Source organism: Diadema antillarum, unplaced genomic scaffold (assembly GCF_040938485.1).
Source record: "Diadema antillarum isolate AM-2024a unplaced genomic scaffold, OU_Dant_1.0 seq00000420_RagTag, whole genome shotgun sequence".
In the NCBI taxonomy this organism is placed as follows: Eukaryota; Metazoa; Echinodermata; class Echinoidea; order Diadematoida; family Diadematidae; genus Diadema; species Diadema antillarum.
In genome coordinates, this window is record NW_027271405.1 from 1,213,299 (window position 1) to 1,233,629 (window position 20,331).

Here is a 20,331-nt window from a genome sequence, read left to right on the forward strand (position 1 = left end):
TAAAATACGCTCATGCAACGAAATATCGTCGTTAAAAGTTGTTTTTCGTCGTTCAAATTAACTGATGGGGCAAACCGACTTCGCACGTGCGCATACTAGTTCAAAGAATGCGCATACCTTTAACGATTATTCAACTTCGTCTCCACCCGTAGCCAACTCATTCCGAGTATTTAAATTCACTTATGATAGGCAAACAAGTTCATAACAGGAGCATTCAAATAGATCTGTAAAGTGTCCATTAAAACAGTACATTACTCGTTCTATATCAAATCTTATGTTGAAAACGTCTATATGTGGATCACACATGATGATGAATTAAACCGAATAAATATGTAAAATGAAGATTACAAAAACAATGTGATGATCTTAATGAAATTAAAGATGTCAAATTAAGATTATAAACACAATACGAAGACGATGATGAAAATGAAGATGCAAATTAAAGATCACAAAAACGATGTGGTGATCATGATGAAAAGGGGGATTTATATTGAAGTCCGCATAAAATGTTTAGCAAGAGAAAATTTGAAATAAAAAAGAATGCGGATCATGAAATTGAATCAAAAATCAAAAATTCAGTAATTAATTAGATAAGGTCACTCTTGCTTATATATTACGAGATTGAACACTCAATTAATTGATCTCTCAAAGACGAAGATGAAATAACTTTGAAGAGCGTACCCAGCCCATTGTACCAATTTGAATGCACGAATTTTGAAATCCAGGCCCAAACACGAAATTGAATGCTTACATCCAAATTAAACTTTGTGACTAATGATTTATGTATACCTAAAAACGAATTTGATAGTTCCTCAATTGATTCTAAACATTTATTTTGTTTCAGTTCAAACCAGTATACGGCTGACCGCTCATGGTACACTTTGTATCAATCCGTAAAAATGTCCTATACGTTATCGTTGTGTGCTATAATTGCTCATCTTGAGATTCAGAATATATGTCATAGGTTTTACATACCTACAGACAAAAGTGTTCGGTTATGTTTTGTTACTTTCTGCTTTCTTTGCCGTTTTGTCTATAGTGGACAACGTCCCCCCCCCCCCCCACCCACCCCCCCCCCCCTTTCAGTCTACTCTATAACCCATTGCAACAGTGAATTCCAGTTCTAACATTCCTGAATTATGTCAACAAACACCTTTCGAATATCTGCTGTTATGTAAAATACAGGGAAATGCTATCTAAAACTGCAATGAAAACCTCACCCGAGAGTGGGGATTCTACAGATACCAAAGACATCGGATGTGTCTGGGGTAAATAATGCTGAGCTAATCATTAAACAAGAAAATGAATAAATAAATAAAACATTTCGGTATGATACAAAGCATATGTCACCTGCAGGGCTTCCGGAGTTACAAAATGACTTTCAATTAAACGGATTAGCTGTAAAACTGCTTTACTTTGATTCCTTTGCAAAATTAAGTGTAGTGCGTGTTTGGGTGCTATATGAGGATACGCTCATGGCTGCACGATGAGTTATGGACGGAAATCATTATGATGATTCAAATTAATGAACTCGAGGTTTTTTTTTAACTGATTGGCAAATTTCCCTACGTCGACCACGACGTGTAATGTTAGAGAATCGTTGTGTTATGCGAGGGAATTGTTTATGAACAAACGATACTTTCAAATAATGATTGTCACGTGACAATGACGTCATGGAGGTAGGACAGTCTGTTCAATGACGTGTCTTCTTGCCCCATGTGTGATTGATTTAGTTGGTTATCATTCGTGCGTCAAGTTTCACTCTAACCCCCATTATCAACTGCTTTCGACATCAAGGATGTGCTGTGGCTCCACAGGAAAAGTTGCACATATGGTCGGACAGTAAAATCCACGCTTCTCTCCCGAACCGTCGTGGGTTCCGGTTTTGAACCTCGCTCCTTCTTTCTTCAAGAAAGCTCCGACCCAGAAAGGAAATGATGCTTAATTGCCTCAGCTGTTTTCGCTTACTCTCTCGCCCCGAATCTGTTGACCCAACCTGCGCTCCGATTAGAGGTTGGGACCAATCTGTTCTGGCAGGGGAGAAAAAAAAAAGTTAAAGTGAAAGTTCAAGTTTACTATTTTTTGAGGTAGAGTAAAATAATGTGAATAGAGCTGGGAAAGTTTATGGCATGCACTGTGGTAGAGCGCATACCTCTGAAACGGAGGTCCCGAATTCTAGTCCTGCCGACTGCTTATAACGTCTTTGGACAAGATATTTTTACCCACGATGTCCCTCTCTACCCATATGTACATAAATGTGTACCTGCAATGCTTAAGTATAAATGACAGGGCCCTCTGGGAGAACAGTAGCAATACTGAAGAGGCTATGTACCCTGAAAAAATAGGGCCGTATTCTTTATAGTTATTATCATACAGAGTGTAAGCATTTGCACACGTATGTGCTTTCAAAATGGATTGATGCCTGTCTGTGTCACAATCACAGGTAAAGTCTACATGAAGTGATGACGTCACCACCATAAAAGTATCTCACGGGCCTGTCCATAAATCTTTGCTAATTTGACGCTTCTGGACATATAGATTCATAACGAAGATAGGCCTATTATTTCCGTTGCCTATCATATGACCAATGCTTGTCTATGGCTATGCCAAGACTATGCTGATGTATATTACTTATGTAATAATTTAGTTGTGATTATGTTTTAATAGGGAGAGGTTTGCACTTACCGGTGAATCATTGACAATCATACATATAATTTTCAACGAACAACCCGGTGTTAGAGTTGCAAGCCGATGGATTTATGTAATTTCGTGTTATGTGATCGTCACACCTACATATAACGCTGTTACGATGATAACGTGAGAAACTTTGAAATTTCACATAAATACCAATATTTTGATCAGACATGTCGATATATAGATCAAGCGTATAGATCATATATAGGCCTATATATATATATATATATATATATATATATATATATATATTTATAGCTTATATATACTAGCCGATCATCAGGGAAATTCCTATTAGACGTAGATTGACAATGGAGGCACTGACGCCACCTCTTTTAACTATCATTGCCCGCCTGTAGGCCAGAGTTGACGAAACAACGCAGGAGAGTTTGGAAACCATTCTCCCCGTGGTATAAATACACGGAAGTCAAGTTCACGAGATTGAACAGGTTTTGTATCTAGATCTTTTCATCGAGTCCAACTTGCACGTGGACTGTATAGAATTTCTCCCTCAGCTCTTTCTGTCCCTCTTTTGACAGGCACTCTAAAGTTCCTCCAAACTTCGAGGGAACTGACCATTGGTGTTGGATCCAGAAAAAAAGAAAATGATATTCCTCACATTTTTGGTGGCTGACGGATATATGTGTTGAATCCTTCTTTGAACTTGATGTGTAGTAGCCCCACTCATACGAGATCTTTATTGGAATCAAGAACAATAATGAATAAAATAATGAAATGAAATGAAATTGATTGACCTTATCATACATGTCGCGTAAAAACGAGTAGTTCGATTCAAGAATGATAGACAAAGTCGGCCACTACAAATATCCGATATTCAAAATATTATATCATGAATAAAATCAGTAAGTTGACAGAATTTGACAAGTTAGAGCCAATTGATAATGCCCTTTTGGAAATACCAGGAAATTGCCCCCTATACGTTTCATCGTGTTGATTCCATTTTATTATTATAGTTTGGAATATTGCTGCAGTCTGTTTTCGGCGATCAAAGTTTGGAAGTATTTAGGAAACTAGTAACGCAGCCTTTGCGCTTCATTTTTGAGCCGATAATGTTTTTCTCTTTTTTTAATGATTTCATTTCCAATGATGTGAGCTTATTAGTGCTGCAGATAGCTCATTTAGTTTCAAATGTGGAGTTAAGTTTCGCTTACTGGAATGAGTATCCTGAGTTTCACCCTCAACAAGACAGCCACACAGACGCCGTGTCCCAGTGCCGTTTCGAGCTCTTATATTTTTCGCTATAGCGCCAGCTATTGGAATAACTTCGCAAGCTTTTTCTTGGCCCTTCTCGAGGACCGTATGCTGTGACGAAAAGCTCAACAAAAACATGCTCTCTAATGTAATCTAACTGAGAAATTATACGTTATACATAGTTTGCAGTTGAGTAACATTGTATACTATTGTACATGTGACAAAAAAAGCGAAAATACTTCATTTTAATGCAGGAGATGAAATTTTCTCATTCTTATCAACTAAATTTCAGGTTCCTTTCCCTGTTAATGAATCTAACGCCATGCATTTTGCTATGTCGTGGTCAGTTCCTTCCAGACATTAGTTATACTTGTCATCGTAATTAGCTTTGTTGTTTTGTTTTCCAGTTGATTGTTTGATGCATGATCTATTCATTTGCCGTAGTATGTTATTTCAAATAAGTGCGCATTCCTCTTCCGAATTGCTATTGCATAAATAGTCATCGTATTCATATTCACTGCATGCTCCCCCTTTGAGCTTGTTGTTTACTGGTACTCTTTGGGTCCTGCAGAGAAACCAGCGTCCAAGACGATCCCGATGATCGGAATTCACACGATCATCTTAATTGTGTTGCCCCCCCCCCCCCCCCCCAAAAAAAAATAGATCAAAGAAGTATGGAGAAAGAATGAATGATATGTGATGAGAAACGATGTTTCGTTCGCTCGTCGGGGGGAAAGAAAAAAAGATAATAATAACAGGTGGTGAAGTGGGGAGTAATTGGCTAACAGCAGGTCCCAGGGGCTGAGGGTGAAGGGCCCGGGTTCAACACCCAGTGGGTGCTTGATTGGTCGCTTCCTTTCGCGGTGACATCCCGCGCCGATGCGCGGATTTATGTCCCCACCCTTCTTCTGCGACCCCTTACCCTGAGATCGTCCGTTGTTACCATGTGACTATATTGAGTTTATATCCTTTTTTTTTGGGGGGGGGGGGGGGCTTATTATCTCGTCAGGGTGCTCATGAGGGTTTAGATGTTGCGTTGTATTGTCATGGCAACCATGCATCAGAATGTTGTACGTGGCCACTATTGCCAATCTGTGCCTCCTTCCTCTTAACCCGAAAGTTTCACATCCCTGTCCTCTCCCCATTCCCAACCCCCCCCCTCTCTCTCTCTTTCCCCCTCTTCCCTTGGTCTGCCTGTCTCTCCCTCTGTCTCCATCATGTCGATCCATGTCTATCTCTTTCAAACTCCCAGTAAACCTCGCATGAATCAGAGATCGAGAGTTTAGGATGGCTGCTGTCGAGTACCTGTGATAATGATCAGTCCTTGTTCTCATTTGAAAGTTACGATGTTGTACATACCAGATAGACTGTTCATACCAGATTCACTCATGTATTCTATCTATTGACACGACATTTGCTCCTACGACAATTGCTCCGGTCTTATTTTTTTTCCAAGGACCTAGGGTTAGGGTTAGGGTTGTGATAGGGTTTTAGATTTAGTTTGCTGTGAGAATTAGGATTAGGGTTAGTGTTATGTTCGTGGGTAGAATTAATGCTTGGCTTAGCGTGCAGATATTTCATGGGAGCAATTGTCACAGGAGTTAATGTCATGGAACCATTATATCTATCACTCTAGATAGATGGAGACCGACATATCTTCAGGTCAAAACTGTAAAAATCAGTTTCTTGGTGAACTGAGGAGAAGGAGTGATCCACTTGTCATTCTCAATTGGAAAACAGTTTGCGACGACCAAAGAGATTCGTTGGCGACAACCGTTAAACTCTTTCGCAGAAACGACAGATCCCTCATGCCGCGCGTGCACGTTGACCATCGGATGTCCGTTACCATGGAAACGTCAGGAGAATGATAAAAGTAGAAGAGGGTGGCGACGTTGTCACGGTAAAGAGGTATCGGAGTGATCCGTTCTCATCGCGGGTAAATGTCGAGATTGTTTATGAGGGATCTGCACGTGAAATGACGAGCGACTTTGCCTTAGTGTGGCAGTCACAGACTCGTTGTATACGTTATAAAGAGTTTGCCCTAACAAGCGGTTTCTTCAGGAAAACCTATCCCACGGATCGAGAGTAAATGACTTGTCCTAAGAGCAATTCGAATACTTAAGTACGGAAAAAGGAAGGATCAGAAGTAAGCACAGGTACTCCAGATGTCATGATTATGTGCGATAAAGTATCTCGATTAACTTCGGAAATGTCGCATTCAAAGGAAAGCCTGCATTTTATTTAGGATGCTTGATTCTAAAGATTGCACGGAGCGGCTTTTTTATTTCTTTTCTCCTTTCATTGTAGCACAGTGGGGGAGAAAAGGTTACAAATAGTTAATGTCAATTACGTCTCAGAAAATACATTTCAGCATATGAGGTTGTGTATGGAAAAGGGTTGAGGTCTTGTAGTGGAGGTCGTTTGTATAAGTTAAGAAAAAAAAAACAACCCACGCGATTCACAACTTTAGATGATTGTCAATACTTTCCCCGAATTCAAATGTTCATGTCTGAAAATTACTTTAATGCCCAAAAGAGTCAATCTCGAAATTTTTCCCCCGTTGGTTATGAAATGAAATAACATTAAAAAAAATGCTATAAGAAAGTTACTGATCGTTCCCCAACACACAAACACACGCACAACATGATCAATTATATCGACCGAAACGCTATTCCTTGTCTTGCCATTATTCCCCTCATCCACCTCCCCAGAAAAAAAAAGGGGGAGAAGAGAAAAAAAGAAAGAAAACAAAACATGCACACATACACACACACACACACACACACACACACACACACAGGTCTGTTTTTCAAGACTACGTGGACAGACGTGACCGTGACGTTCGGCAGGTCACGTGACTGGGGGAAGGAGACCACCCGGCTGCCGTCCCGATCAAGGTTGGTTTGGATGTCTAAACACCTAAGCGGACGGTAAATCGCGCTTTAAAGATCTAGTCCTCTAGTTTTCAAAGGGGAAAATATCACGCCCAATGATTTACAGTGTACATGTTACCTGAAAGAAAAAAAATGTTTATATGTGTGCCAAACTTTACGTTTTCACCGAAATTCGACCGAACATATGCTTACTTTACACAGCATTCGTGCGCCGCCTTTCACTTTGAAAGTAATGGCAAAATTTGTTGTGACGAATAACGAAAGAAATTGACTTTGGATCTAGAATGAAGATGAGTTGCTCAGAGCTAAGATTGAATCTTGATCTTTTGAAATCACCGCTCGTTTGTACATCGCACTTAAACGGTTTCAAGAATTGAATATGATCATAGATCATGTCCCAAATTCTACCTGTTGTGGCCTTTGACAGTATACAATTTTCCATATATAATGTTGTAAGTCATATTTTATCGTTCTCTATTAAAGTTTAACTTCACGATGTGCATACATCACAATTGGTGTCAATTTGCACTCATGACGAGCAACATCACGATAGAAAAATGAAAATTGCTCCCTCTGCGGCAAACTTATGATCAGGTTTGTGACCTTTCGCAAGCGAGGGAAACGAATTTAAAAGGCAGCATAATGTCAAATGTATATAGGAGCAAACACTAGACACAAACACACATCCACACACACACACACACACGACGCTTTCATGCACAATGTACATGCAGACAAAGATAACAAACCGAAGAAGAATTTACATTATTACCATATATACAGTATCCTCACCATTATCGCTGCCAGCATCAGCACCAACTTCACCAACACCATTACAAACGCTATCACCACCAGCACCACCATCAGCACCATCGGCACCAATACCAACACCATTCCACAGATATTATTTCCCTTCTGTTCACTATCACATTTAGTAAATCCTATTTCAAAATGCGCACAAGGACAGAAGCACTAAGCCATCATTATTCACGTTCACTATCTTTTCTCTCTTTTTTTTTCCTCTGTCTACCTTCTCCAACAGTCCTCCTTTCGTTCTGCACGTTATTGTTGTATTATCGTGTAATCATATTAATGTAGAGGTCATTGATAAAACCAATCTCCGTGCTGTGCCACTTATGAATATAGAGGCCAGATGATAGTTAAAGGGAGTTAGTAGTCGTGAAAATATATTTTCAAACTGTCTCGAACGTGAGAACAGCGTATTCTTGGACTTGTATGTCGATCAGTAAGGCTCAGTTCATCATCATCATCTTCTTCATTTCCTTGTTCTTCTTTACCTTCTTCTTCTTCTTTGTCAGTGAGTGAAAATTAAGTGAATAAGCCAAGAAAGGGGTTATATATGCTACGCTTCAAATGTCCATCACCGAGTCTGTAGAGCCCACCTTAAGAGGGAGACAATTGGCACTTGTTTTTTTACTGTCTTCACTCGTTAATCTTGAACTCAATCACGGTCAACAGTTTCAGGCCTATAGTATACCAGTATTCCGACGTAAATGTGCATTCATGACGACATTTTGCCTCATCTGACATTTCATTTTGACTGAATAGCAGATGTCAGTGAAGTATAATGTTGGAACCATGCAGCCGACGAAATTCGAGGGGAAAAAATCTTCACCTGCATGGGTGAATGACTTGGTGCTTATCATTTAATGAGAGGAAATGACGCTTATTCATGCTGTGAATTCCAGCAGAGATGATGAGAAATGACTGATTGGGGAGGTGCGATAAAAAAAAAAGAGGGCCGGGGATTTGGGAAGGGGTGGGGGAGGGGAGGAGAGGGAGCAGGAGGAGTGGGGATGAATGGATGGTCCGGAAATTGAACCGCGAAATGACTTAAGCAGGCGATGAAAAATGCATGCTATGGCGCTGGCTTTCGGACAAAGAGGCCTCCAGTGTCCAGTGTAGCAGGAAAAGCAAAGCAGGGGCGTGATTCCGTCTACCGAAGATGTAGACCCACGTCACAAAAGTCCGAGACGCCGGACTGTGCGGCGTCACGTTCAACAATTTCCGCTAAACATCGATAACGATTCTTGATAACTATAAGGGTGTATGTGGATGTGTGTCTGTGTGTTTGTGTGGAGGAGGGGGTGCTGATAATGGACGGCTACTCTTGATTCCCACTGCGCATCTGAATTTTCAAAACTTCTGAACATAATTCAGTCTATTTCGAGATTTCATTCTTTTCTGAAAATCTCTTCCAGATTGCTGTTCTAAAGCTGCCATATGAATGTGTGTACTATATGCACCGAAGAAAATTATTTCATAATTAGGATTTCACCATAGATTGGCACACTTTACTTGATAACCAACCATGTGAGAGAACGAGGGTAATCCATACGGTTGGATATTAATCTTCATATTTCGAGGTGCCGATCTCTAATCACTGTCGTGTGGACAGCAATCATTCAGATGTTGCACCAACTATATAGGCAATCCTTCGACATACAGTGTGCTACAGTGTGATGGGTATAAAGAGCTGTTACAACGCACTGGCATCGAGCCAGCGACCATTGGGCAAAGATGCGAGTCGGCTCGCATCCGGCTCGTTAATCATAGTTTCAACGGAAGCCGCGATCCAGGAACTCATGTAATATTTACGGTATGACGACAGCTGACAGGAGAGTACGGCAAGGTCAATCGTCTTTGAACAGCCAGTAAGAAAGACAGACAGACACACGGACAGAAAGGAGGAGAGAGAAGAGGGAGAAAGGAAAGGGACGGAGGGGATGTCGAGAACAAAAAAAAGGGGGGGGGAGTGAGAATGGGTGGAGAGAGATACGGGGGGGGGGGGGATTGAGGGTGGTAGGAGCATGGACCTGGTAGGTCAATGGTAGGAGGAATGAGTTGGGAAGAAGAGGTATAAGAGGAACTAATACTGTGCAAATCCTGACCCATGGCGTGTTGGGAAACCCATCTGTTCCCTCAGATAATATCGCACAAGTGAAGGGGTTTTTAATTTGACTGACTTTATCATCTGTATCAAAATATGTATATCAAAACGTACACAATCATGATCAATGCACTTAACAGTTCCATTCAAATTGTTAGATTTGAGATTTGAGCGTGTGTGTTTACGTTTAATATAAAGATAAGTAGATAGGCCTAGATAGATAGATAGATAGATAGATAGATAGATAGATAGATAGATAGAGATATAAAGATAAACATGTGTGTTTTGTCTAGTGTATGCAAGTACACACCTGCGTGTTTGTAACAGGACTGACACGATAATTTTTTGTACGTATAGATGTGCATGCTCGTCTCCAAAAGGTAAACACAGATTCTTCGCTAGTGGAACAAACACCATCTTTGATATTCGCGTTATTCTAGGAAAGAGACGAATTCGAAAAATATTACATTAATTCAGATCAAACCAAAAAACAAAACAAAACAAAACAAAACTGATAGGATATTGATATTTCATCACAGAAATCACACAGACTGCTTTACCGTCAGGATACTTTCAAATGGAAGTAACTTTTTTTGTTCGGCCACTCAATGACTAAATTCATTTGTTTTGTTTTCCCTTTTATAAGCATTGTAATCCACAATGAACGATGAAAGAGGTTTCTTTTACTTTTTCGAGGCAATCTTTTTTCTTTTACTTGTTTCGTTTTGTTGTGGTCCGTCGTCAAGCAACATGAACCGACCTGTAGTATAAATACGGAGGCTAGGTACAGGCTCGGCGCTGTGTTGAAAGATTAGTGACTGTCTGTGATCTCCCCCTACACTGGCGAGTCATGGCCATTGACGTCATCGGGGGGATGTTATATCCGCTCATCTAATAAACTGTTATCATATTAATGATTGGAATACATGCACTGCGTACGACCGCTGGGGCGCCAGAAAGGGGGGAGTTCCAGATCTTATAACTGCCACTTCTATTGGCCGCACCATTAAGATAATGCTGCAGTATCAACCATGCTGATGAAGACACATAAGCGCACAGAGAACACAGTTCCAGACAAATTTGTCATGCTATTTGGAATATTGCATTTAAAAAGGTATGAAAATCTTGATGTTCTCTGTTGCACTGGTGGATAACACTGGCCTATACAAATGCTGTTTACTCATTCAAAAAATGGATGATACATGTTGTCATCTTCCTAAGATATCAAAATACTGCTGTCACATGGTGGAGCATGTATTACAGATAAATACGAGTTAGGTCTCTAATCGTAAATGCCTTCTACAAATGGGTGACTCTCACATACTCACAAGAAGTCGTTATTTGCATTGTCTTTGCCCTATATAGTCTCTAATTGAAAATCACCGGTCAGAAAATGTGTAGAATGTTGTTAGTCTTTGGAGATTAAGGTGACGTCGCCACTCCGTTTTCATCAGTGTTGAAGAACATGGGCTCGATTCAGAGCTCTATAAAGTCTTTCAGGATTATGAATGACTATGGTGACGGAATATTCAGCTGATGATGAAGACAAATACACTTACACTCTTATGTGGCACTAGACTTAACATTGTAGGCTACTGTTAACAGTTTGCGAAATAGTTGCAGTTATGCGTGTACGGTATATGAATAATATCCTACCTTTACCAATAATGGTGTATTTAAGAATTTAAAAAAAAAAAGGCAGGAAGGTGATGAAAGTTAGGACGCTGAAAAATGAAGTTTAGTGTAAAACCATGGGGGTTTGGCATGAGAACGGCAGATGAGGGAGAAAGAGGAAGGAACAGTGTAGGGTTTGGTGGTATTGGGTTGGCGAGAGGGTGAATTTGTGAGGATAGACAGGCTGTCAAACAGAGAGCGAGAGAGAAAGGTGAAGGGAAAGTGATGGACAAAGATTGGTAAACAGACTGAGACACAGACGAACCGTTCGACCAGCTTTAGGTAATGTTGAGCCGAGAGCGCAGGTGCAGGCGCGTTCGTTACCGGAAGCAACGCGCGTCGACGGGGAACAGCTGTGTCGTCATGCCGAGATTCATTCCTTGTGATTTGTTTTGTTATTGGTGTTGTTGTTGTTATTCAGTCTTCGTTTTCTGGTTCTGTTCCTCCATCCGCTGTCGGCAAGGTTCGTTCCCTGACTTACCTCGCTCAAGCCGGGACTTCGTCATTTTATGGCCGCTTTTTTTTTTTCGCACGTCTAGAAGCAAAAAGTTGAAGGAAAATACACTGCATGAATGACAAGAGAACAATGAAAATACAAGATTAAAAGCACGGGGAACTGGAACACAGTTCTTGCTGATTCTACCTTTCAACACTTCAGTGAAATTGAAGGGTCTGTCATGGCACGTATAACTATGCTTTCGTTGTGTTTGTGTATCGAATATAGAATTAATCTATGTACATGAGCGTCTAGCATCCCATGTTTGTCTTTGTATTCCTGACATGACAACATGATACTGATTTAGACTGTTTATGATATACTTGTTTATGGTAGGCTTGCCTTCACTTGCTAGGTTAATTTCTGTGCAGAACACACAATCTTACATTATGTCCAAACATAATGATTTGTTTCTCTGTGGTCATGAAAAATGAATGCATCTTACTAAACCATCGTATAAGTAAATCTGCAATTGGTTATATTCTGTGTTTCTTTTTTTTTTCAGGAAGACCATATCAATGATGATACAGGGTGATATCAACTAGTCGACGCTACTGTGACTCCGAAAGTGTTTCTCAAAAAGAAGAGTGTGCTTCTTTGGACCTTGATCATCGTCCTTTTTAATGATCCAGCAGCCTTGAGGAAGGGCTAATGATGGTGCCGCTAAATCGACGAGTGCATTCCGCCCTTCCTGAAAGTCCGCCAGTGTCGCTTCATTTCGCCACGCAGCTCTTTGCATACCAACCCCTCTCTGAACGTAAGAGCGTCCTCCTTCAGGATGAAGTAAGCCATTTGTTTATTTCTCTGCCGTTATTTTGTCTTGTTGAGTTTGATCACTTGTGATATAAATACAAATACTATTGGTAACAATAGAGCATAATTCCTAACGTCCGGTACATTTCTCATGTGATATATTGTTGCCTAAAAATGTGAAACCACTATATTTGAGGCATGTAATGAAGTAAGCTAATTAACTCACACGCATTCCGTCCAAACAAACAAAATAACGCCAAGGATATGATAATCAGAGCGGACCAGAGAGAAGGGAGAGAGATCTGAAATACTGCTTACAAGCGATGCCAGAGTAAAATGAGCAATTATATCGTTAATTGCATGTTTACGCTATGTACAGTCAACAGTCTGGTATGTACCAGTGTACGTTCCATACAAAACGAACCCTTTTCCGCAAATCGTTAAATAGAAATTCAACACAAACAGAAGCGTATTTTTACGAACAGTGTTAAAAACAAAAACTAAAGCCCCTTAATTACCGACACATATCGAAGACCAGGCACAATGAACCTGTGTATAGTGACCACCTGCCTAACCCGATCAGCAACCATGCATGACTTCGTGCGTTTATTGTGCACAACGACCGCATGAGGAAGGCGATTAGCGAACAAAAATGACGTTTTAAACTGTAGTACTTGCATATACTTACAGTACATACATACACAAACACACACATAAATTATCATTACTAGTATCTTAAAGACCACCTTTCCATAGGTCATTTCCTATTTCTCTTGAGCGATCGATTTTGACTGTACGTCCTTTTGTTGACATATTCACATGATTTTGAAGTCACTTACATACCACTTCATATAAGAAATCAGTCGCTATTGGGAGGTGCTTTTCTCGAAGGTAATGTCCTCACATGACTCTATTCCAACTGCTCTGTTCTATATACTACAAGGACAACATGCGCAAGCTACCACCCCCCCCCCCAAAAAAAAGAAAAAGAAAAAGTGAGAAAACAAAGCAAAACCCAAACCAAACAAACTAAGCAGATGTATCATTCAAATTATAGTTAGTTATATAATGATGATGGTGATGATATGTGTGTGTGTGTGTGTGTGTGTGTGTGTATTGGAACGCATAAATATCATTCATGATCATGAACGCGCAGTCGAAAGTCGGCATAAACTTGCAGTGATCGATGTGATGTTATGGCAGATTAAGCTATAGATCTGTTTTGTTTATTTGTTTGCTCATTTTGTTTGCACTTCCTTTTTTCCGTTTGTTTTTTTTTAAGTACGACTACGGAATGTTTGACGACCGACCGTTAAGCTCTGACCTCACGCAACCGCTAAATGTCATTTCCTGTCCTCTTACGGTATTGGGAGACTCCCGTTTTCTATCCCTCTCGTCTGTCACACGTCTGTTTGAACTCTCCCTGGTACTCGCGGTATTGTCAGAGCAGCGAGCAGGAAAGCCACAACCTTTCTAGCCAGAGTATAGACGAGTATCAGTTTTTCATATTCCGTCAAGATCCAAAGCATTCCGTCAGCCTTTAAAAGGTCTTGAAAAACGCCACGTACAAACAGTATCCCGGGACAGTACATAATTCAGAAACAACCAGCAACAGAACGCAAAGAAAGAAAGAGAGAACGATATACATATGTAATAAGAAGGGGGGGGGGGGACGGGGTGAGATCATGTATTCCTCAGTATCGTACATATCTGTGTGGTCAGAACACTGAAAACTGAATAAAGACGATGGATCCATTTGTGAAATGGGACGTATAGGAAGCAAAAAGATGACCGACTTGATGTTTTTATACATGTTTTTATTATTGAATGCCAGGAATAGATGTAATAGTCTTACACGTCCTGCAGGACAGAGTCTATTTTCTTCATCATGCGTTTCGGTTTTGCTTCTTGTTTTCTTGCACTATTCGCTTTTCGACTTGTCCAACCAGGGAGGTGGGAGTCCCTAACTCGCCTAGTACCTCCTTGGTTCCACCTCTCTGATCCAACTGACCAAGTTTGATCGTTCACTCGTTTATAGAAATTTATGAAGCTTGTTTCGTCATAATATCCGTAATAGGAGATCGTTGAAGAAGCGGTATCCACTTCCATACATCCTCCTCACCACGCTGTCTAGCTTTGGGTTCCAGCGGACGGCTCTCTCCGCAAGTAAAAGCATTTTTTGAAAAAGAAAATGTGAAAGAAACATTCTTCTTATGAACGGGCTGATGGCGCCTTCTGATTGGCCGAGGAGGGAAGGGTTCAGTCGACGTCACTTTGTGGCCGATGAACTCCGCGTGTCATGTTATCTTAAACTTGGCGAGACCTCGATGTTGAAGATTGATAGACCCATGATGACACCAAGTAACTCGAGAGTCTCCTTTCAAATACCATTGTGGATGATTTGATCGTTTACCCAGTATCCCGTTACGTTCTCATCAGAGCAGATATCCAATCAACTGATTGGATACTTTGCAAACCAGAAAATCTCAAGGGTCTGGACCTTATAGACTAGAAGTAGGTTGAACAGGTGAAAAAGTGATAATCAGTTCTATCCGAATTCAGCGTCACATGGCCGCGATCGTCTGTACGAGGGATCTATGGGGCAACAGAAGTGGGTCAGGGGCTTACGCCGGATTTCGCGCCTAATTGAGAGGGCAGATCCGTTACATAGACGTAGAAGGGGGAAACCGAGAAACAACCGGGATGAAGAGGGGACGGGAGCCGTGAAATTTGCTGCAGTCTGAAAGCAAGGCTAGACCAGCGGTCGCTGCAGGAAAGCTCGCGGGAACTCTGCGGTTCCCCGCTACCTCTCCGTCCCGATGCAGGACACCTCTTCTGCTGTGAACAGCGAGGGCGGGAAATGAGCTGGCTGGAAGCATCAATGTCATTTTGTCATCTTTATGCGACCACATTGCCTTCGAGCTATGATCCAGTGCTGTAAATCGAGAGCTATATACATATATAGAGATTTTCGACTTCGCCAGATGTCCCGTCCACAACACAATTTTTAAACCAAAGTGATGTCTGTACAGATAGCATTGGCAATGCGAACATAAACGAATGATCAACACATGGATAGATAGCTGGATAACGGAATTAGTTGATGCAAGGTTTTGCGTCGGGAAAGGATGAATAGGAACAAAGGTGTTTAAAGATTTAATGAACAATGAAAGATGAAGAAAGAGAGGGTGGGTCTCTCCCTCTTTCTGTATGATGTTTGTTTGCCAAAGACTAAGATTTCATTTGTAATGAAAAGCGTTCGATCGGAGAGTCGTAATTGTTATTTCCAATCCGGTCGTGATTGTAGGTTAAAGATCCAAGACCCTTTTGTTCTCATAAAAAGTTAAAGATTTAAGAAATTATGAAGTTATCGTAATGACAAATAATCTCGTCGTTGTCAAACAGCATGTAATGATGAAGGACTTGAAGGTGACGACAGATTTACTGATGAGCCGCCCTGATACATAATATACGCCTCAGCTGTCTGCGCGATGGAGAATTTAGTGTTCGGGGGGGGGGGGGGGTGTAAAGAACAGAACACTGACACTAGTCGTGACGATAATTATGCGGCCAACTTTAAAGAAGAGAATTCATTGAACTCTTATAACTCATAATGCAAGGGGCGTTTCCGAGTCTAAAAATACCATCGCCTCTGCCGCAAGATGGAGAATCATTTATTTTAACGCGAAGAGAGAATATAGTCACAAAGTGTAACTGGCTTCTCACTCTGGGTCATCGATGGACAATTTTAGGGAAAGTGGTGTCAACTCAAATCGTGTGTACGCCCCCTGTGCACGATATTAGCCACGACGTTTATTTCACTTGCTGGTACAACTCAGTGGGTTAAGTGACGAGTAATTCTAATACTAGTATACAATTGTATGTTCAAATCATTAATGCCGAAAATCTCGAAAGATGAGTGGGTTTTGTCGTAAAAGTATCGATCAGTGTGAGGAAACAATCATTAGCTTTTGAAAACTCTTTCACGTTTTCGTGTATCCTGAAAGGTAAATACTGTAACTGTTGCAGGTATTGCGTAAAACTTCACATGGACTACTCTCTCTTGTCAGACGGCGTTTGCAATACTAGGCGTTGAAGCTTTCGACGCATCTCCTATACTGTACCGAATCCTACACACAAGTCGTCATAGCTCATATATAACCTCGTACCCATTCCTGTTCGAGAATCCGTTTTATTTCTGGTCATATTTCAAAACGGCAGGCGGCTCGCAGCCGATAGAGTTTCCCCGTCTGTCATTCCTGACCCGCAGGGCACTGGGATGGATCAACGTTAGCCGGTCGACGAGATATATCCCGGATGTACGTTCCCGCTGCGCGCGATGACAGGCCGTCGCAGCAGGAAATACTGTCCCAATCTTCTACGATGGTCCATCCTCTGTTTTCGGACCAAGGTCGTAGGAAGAAAAAGGGTGGGGGCGATGAGAACAATAAACGTCATGAGACAAACATGTTTCTGATTTAAGTTGACTCCCTTGTACACTTGATTCATTCTATCAATCAATATTGTACAACTTGTAGATCGATTACGAGGTGTGAGGATCGATGAGGAGATGGAGATGTAACGACGAAAAAAGAACGTTGTGTGCCGAGTTGGCAGAAGCAGGGAGGTGATCTCCCTGGCATAAGTAAAAGAAGAACACTTTACGTAATCCTGGAGTCGATATCAGTCATTCTGTATGTTGTCAGACGTCCCTCTACACACTGATTTGGAAACTATCAATGAGCGACCGTGATAGTTCAGCTGGGGATTACGACTGGATTTTACATTATCTGCATGATTATGACAAAATTCACTGCTTTCCTTTGGCCTAACCACTTATTTTGGTTAATTCTTGAATGATAGATAATCTACGATACTGATTAAACCTTTCAGCCGACGCTTAATGCAATCAAGAAACTCTTCTCCCTGCGTCCTGTGAAAAAAAAAGAAAGAAAATCATAACTGAACAATAAATTCGTAAGCTTGGAGCATGTATTGGTTATATAACAAGGGGGAAAGATCAACCTAAAAAGTCATATACACTACTCCACAGCGTTTACGAAGACAGATCTGCAACTCTATTGCCACTCATACTTGAAGCCTGCTGTAATGAAAAAAAAAATGAAACGGACTCACTGAATTCTGTATATTGTGTAATATGTTCTAATTTGGTCTTCAGTTGACTGCTGAGTTTGAGGTGATAACTAACTTACGAAAAAAAAAAATATCGTCATCATCGACAGCAACAACAAGATGTTTTTACCAACGTTTTTCAAAAGAGGACTGAGACCGATTTTTGGACTGACGAGAAAAGAAGTGACAATCGGCGGAAGCGACGCTCCCGGCCGCTCAGCGGGAAATGTCAGCGTGACCGTGCTATGGCCCGAAGCAGTTCTGCACACCATTGGCAGGAATTAGCCAGAGCGGAGAAGGCGGCGTGCTTGCGAGATCATCTGCTCTCGATATGACGTCAAGCAAAGGGTAGGTCAGGCAGAGCGCCCTCCTTGGAAAGCACGAAATAGAGTCGTTAGTCGTTCGGTAAAGGCTTGGGTGTAAGAGGTGACAGTATAGTTATGTTAAAGCTGCTGTGATATCAAGACCAAAAGATCTTCACTGACACCGAAAAGAATCAAAACAAACAGGGAAAAACCTACAAACAGTAAATGTCCATCAGCAGAACATGATTTTCTCATTTCTAGAAGAAATTTTACCCTGCAGCACTGACTAGACCGAAATCCAGATACGATTGAAATGAAAATGGAGTGTATAAGGGAGGTGATTGTATTTTGTGTATTTCAGGGATAACGTCTATTATGAAAGACGTCCATCGTGACAGACCTTATATTAACCACAAAAAGCATCAAACTGTATTGCCTGAAGAAATGCTGCTGTCGACGCCTTCCTTTTCAGCGCTGAAATCCAGTTGGTTTTCTACAAAGCGCCGTCCACCGCGTCGAGGTGATCAAAACACTTTACAACAAACTTCTGGTAACTTTTCACAGCAAGCACTGTTTGTTTTCGATTGTTCTCTGGTCGATTATGTCAGGCACAGATGTATCTGAAATTGCAGTGTTTGCAAACCCCTAGGTCCGTCATGTTGGCATGCCCCCCCCCCCCCCTTCAGTCCTCCCCCCCCCCCCCCCTGCCCAGAGGGACAGTTCGAACGTCAAAGGATGATAGAAAAGTCGACATTTGCAAGAGTGCAGGGATTACCTCGCTGTCAATGAAATCTCGTGGCCTTCGTGGTGTGTGCAGCGATAGCGTTGCCTACTCCCAAGCGTCTCCTCCGATGTGTAAATATTACACGACAGTTTCCGGCGCGTCAAGGCCCAGGACGAGGGCTGTTGTTAGTGTTGTTAGCACACCTATGCTGTCGTCTTGATATGGAGGAGGAAGAGGAGGAGTAGGAAGGGTTGGTTTAGATGGAGTATTTGAGCCAGGGTCCGTGTAGCCTTTTTCACAGGCCCTCTGGTGCCTACCTTTCGCTGTGAGTAGACTTCATTTCGCGTTACGACCCTCTGCTTGCTTCGTTCACCATTCAGATACTACAGCGAGATTGCGTTTGACCATGGTTTGCTAATGCTGACACCATGATGGCTTGATATGTTATATCACACATAGATTTATTGTGCCATGGTAATGGTTTACGGTACAGTGGAGAAGACTCTCCTCGATCTTTAGGTCGCGTCCGTTGGGGTTTGTTGGCAGCATAAGCGGCAGTGCTTCTGGGTAGTACTCCATTCTGCAAGCCAATTATCTCGTCGATTTCCTTTTGAAAATATCAAATGAGAAATATTTATAAGGTAATGGATTTGAGTGAGACTACACGAAATCCAATGATATCATCGTCCGAGTTCCCTCTGGGAAGTTTGAGAGGAGCGACCTCTCAATCTGCATGCGGTTTCGCTGGAATCGGCGCCCCGCTGGAAGCTCAATGCATCAGCTGTCATCATGCTCTCGCCCATTTTTTTCCTTTTTTTTTTTTTGGGGGGGGGGGGGGGAGGGGATATAATCCACTTCATTCACGGGTTCCGAGAATCGTCACCTCGAAGAAATTTTGTCATCATTGATTAATTAATATAGGCCTATCCCGAGGGAAAAGGGTTGGAGGAGGTGAGAAGTGTTTCCAGTTGATTGAACATTAGGGCAGTCGCAAGAAATATCACACAAGCACGAGTTCTTGGCCCATCGTGATAAGCACCGATTATTCCAAAGCTTACCGATCTGTTTTTCCTATTTTTCACATGAATAGTCCTGTGTAAGACTCCGAAAAGCATAAACATCTGGGTCAACATTCTCCCGTTGACTACTCCGTTGAAACCAAACTATGACGATGAGTTAAACATCTATTTCCACTCTCTTTCTCAGTTTCAAAGGCACTCTCCTTTGATAATCCTTCCTCTTTGCCATCCAGACTGACAACACAAACAAACAAACAAACAAACAAACAAACAAACAAACAAACAAACAAACAAACAAACAAACAAAAATCCAGAACAGACAACCTTTGGGGAGAACCCAAATAACGTCAACAAAAGGAAGAAAGGTGTATTGTCCCGTGCTCAACCGACGTTCCAGACGATGTACACATCTTCCGAAGATGAGGATCTTCCGAAGATGAGGACACTGACCGGTAACGTGCTGTGACGCTTGGACATCCCAAGTAGGCCTAGACATTACAACGCGTACATGCATAT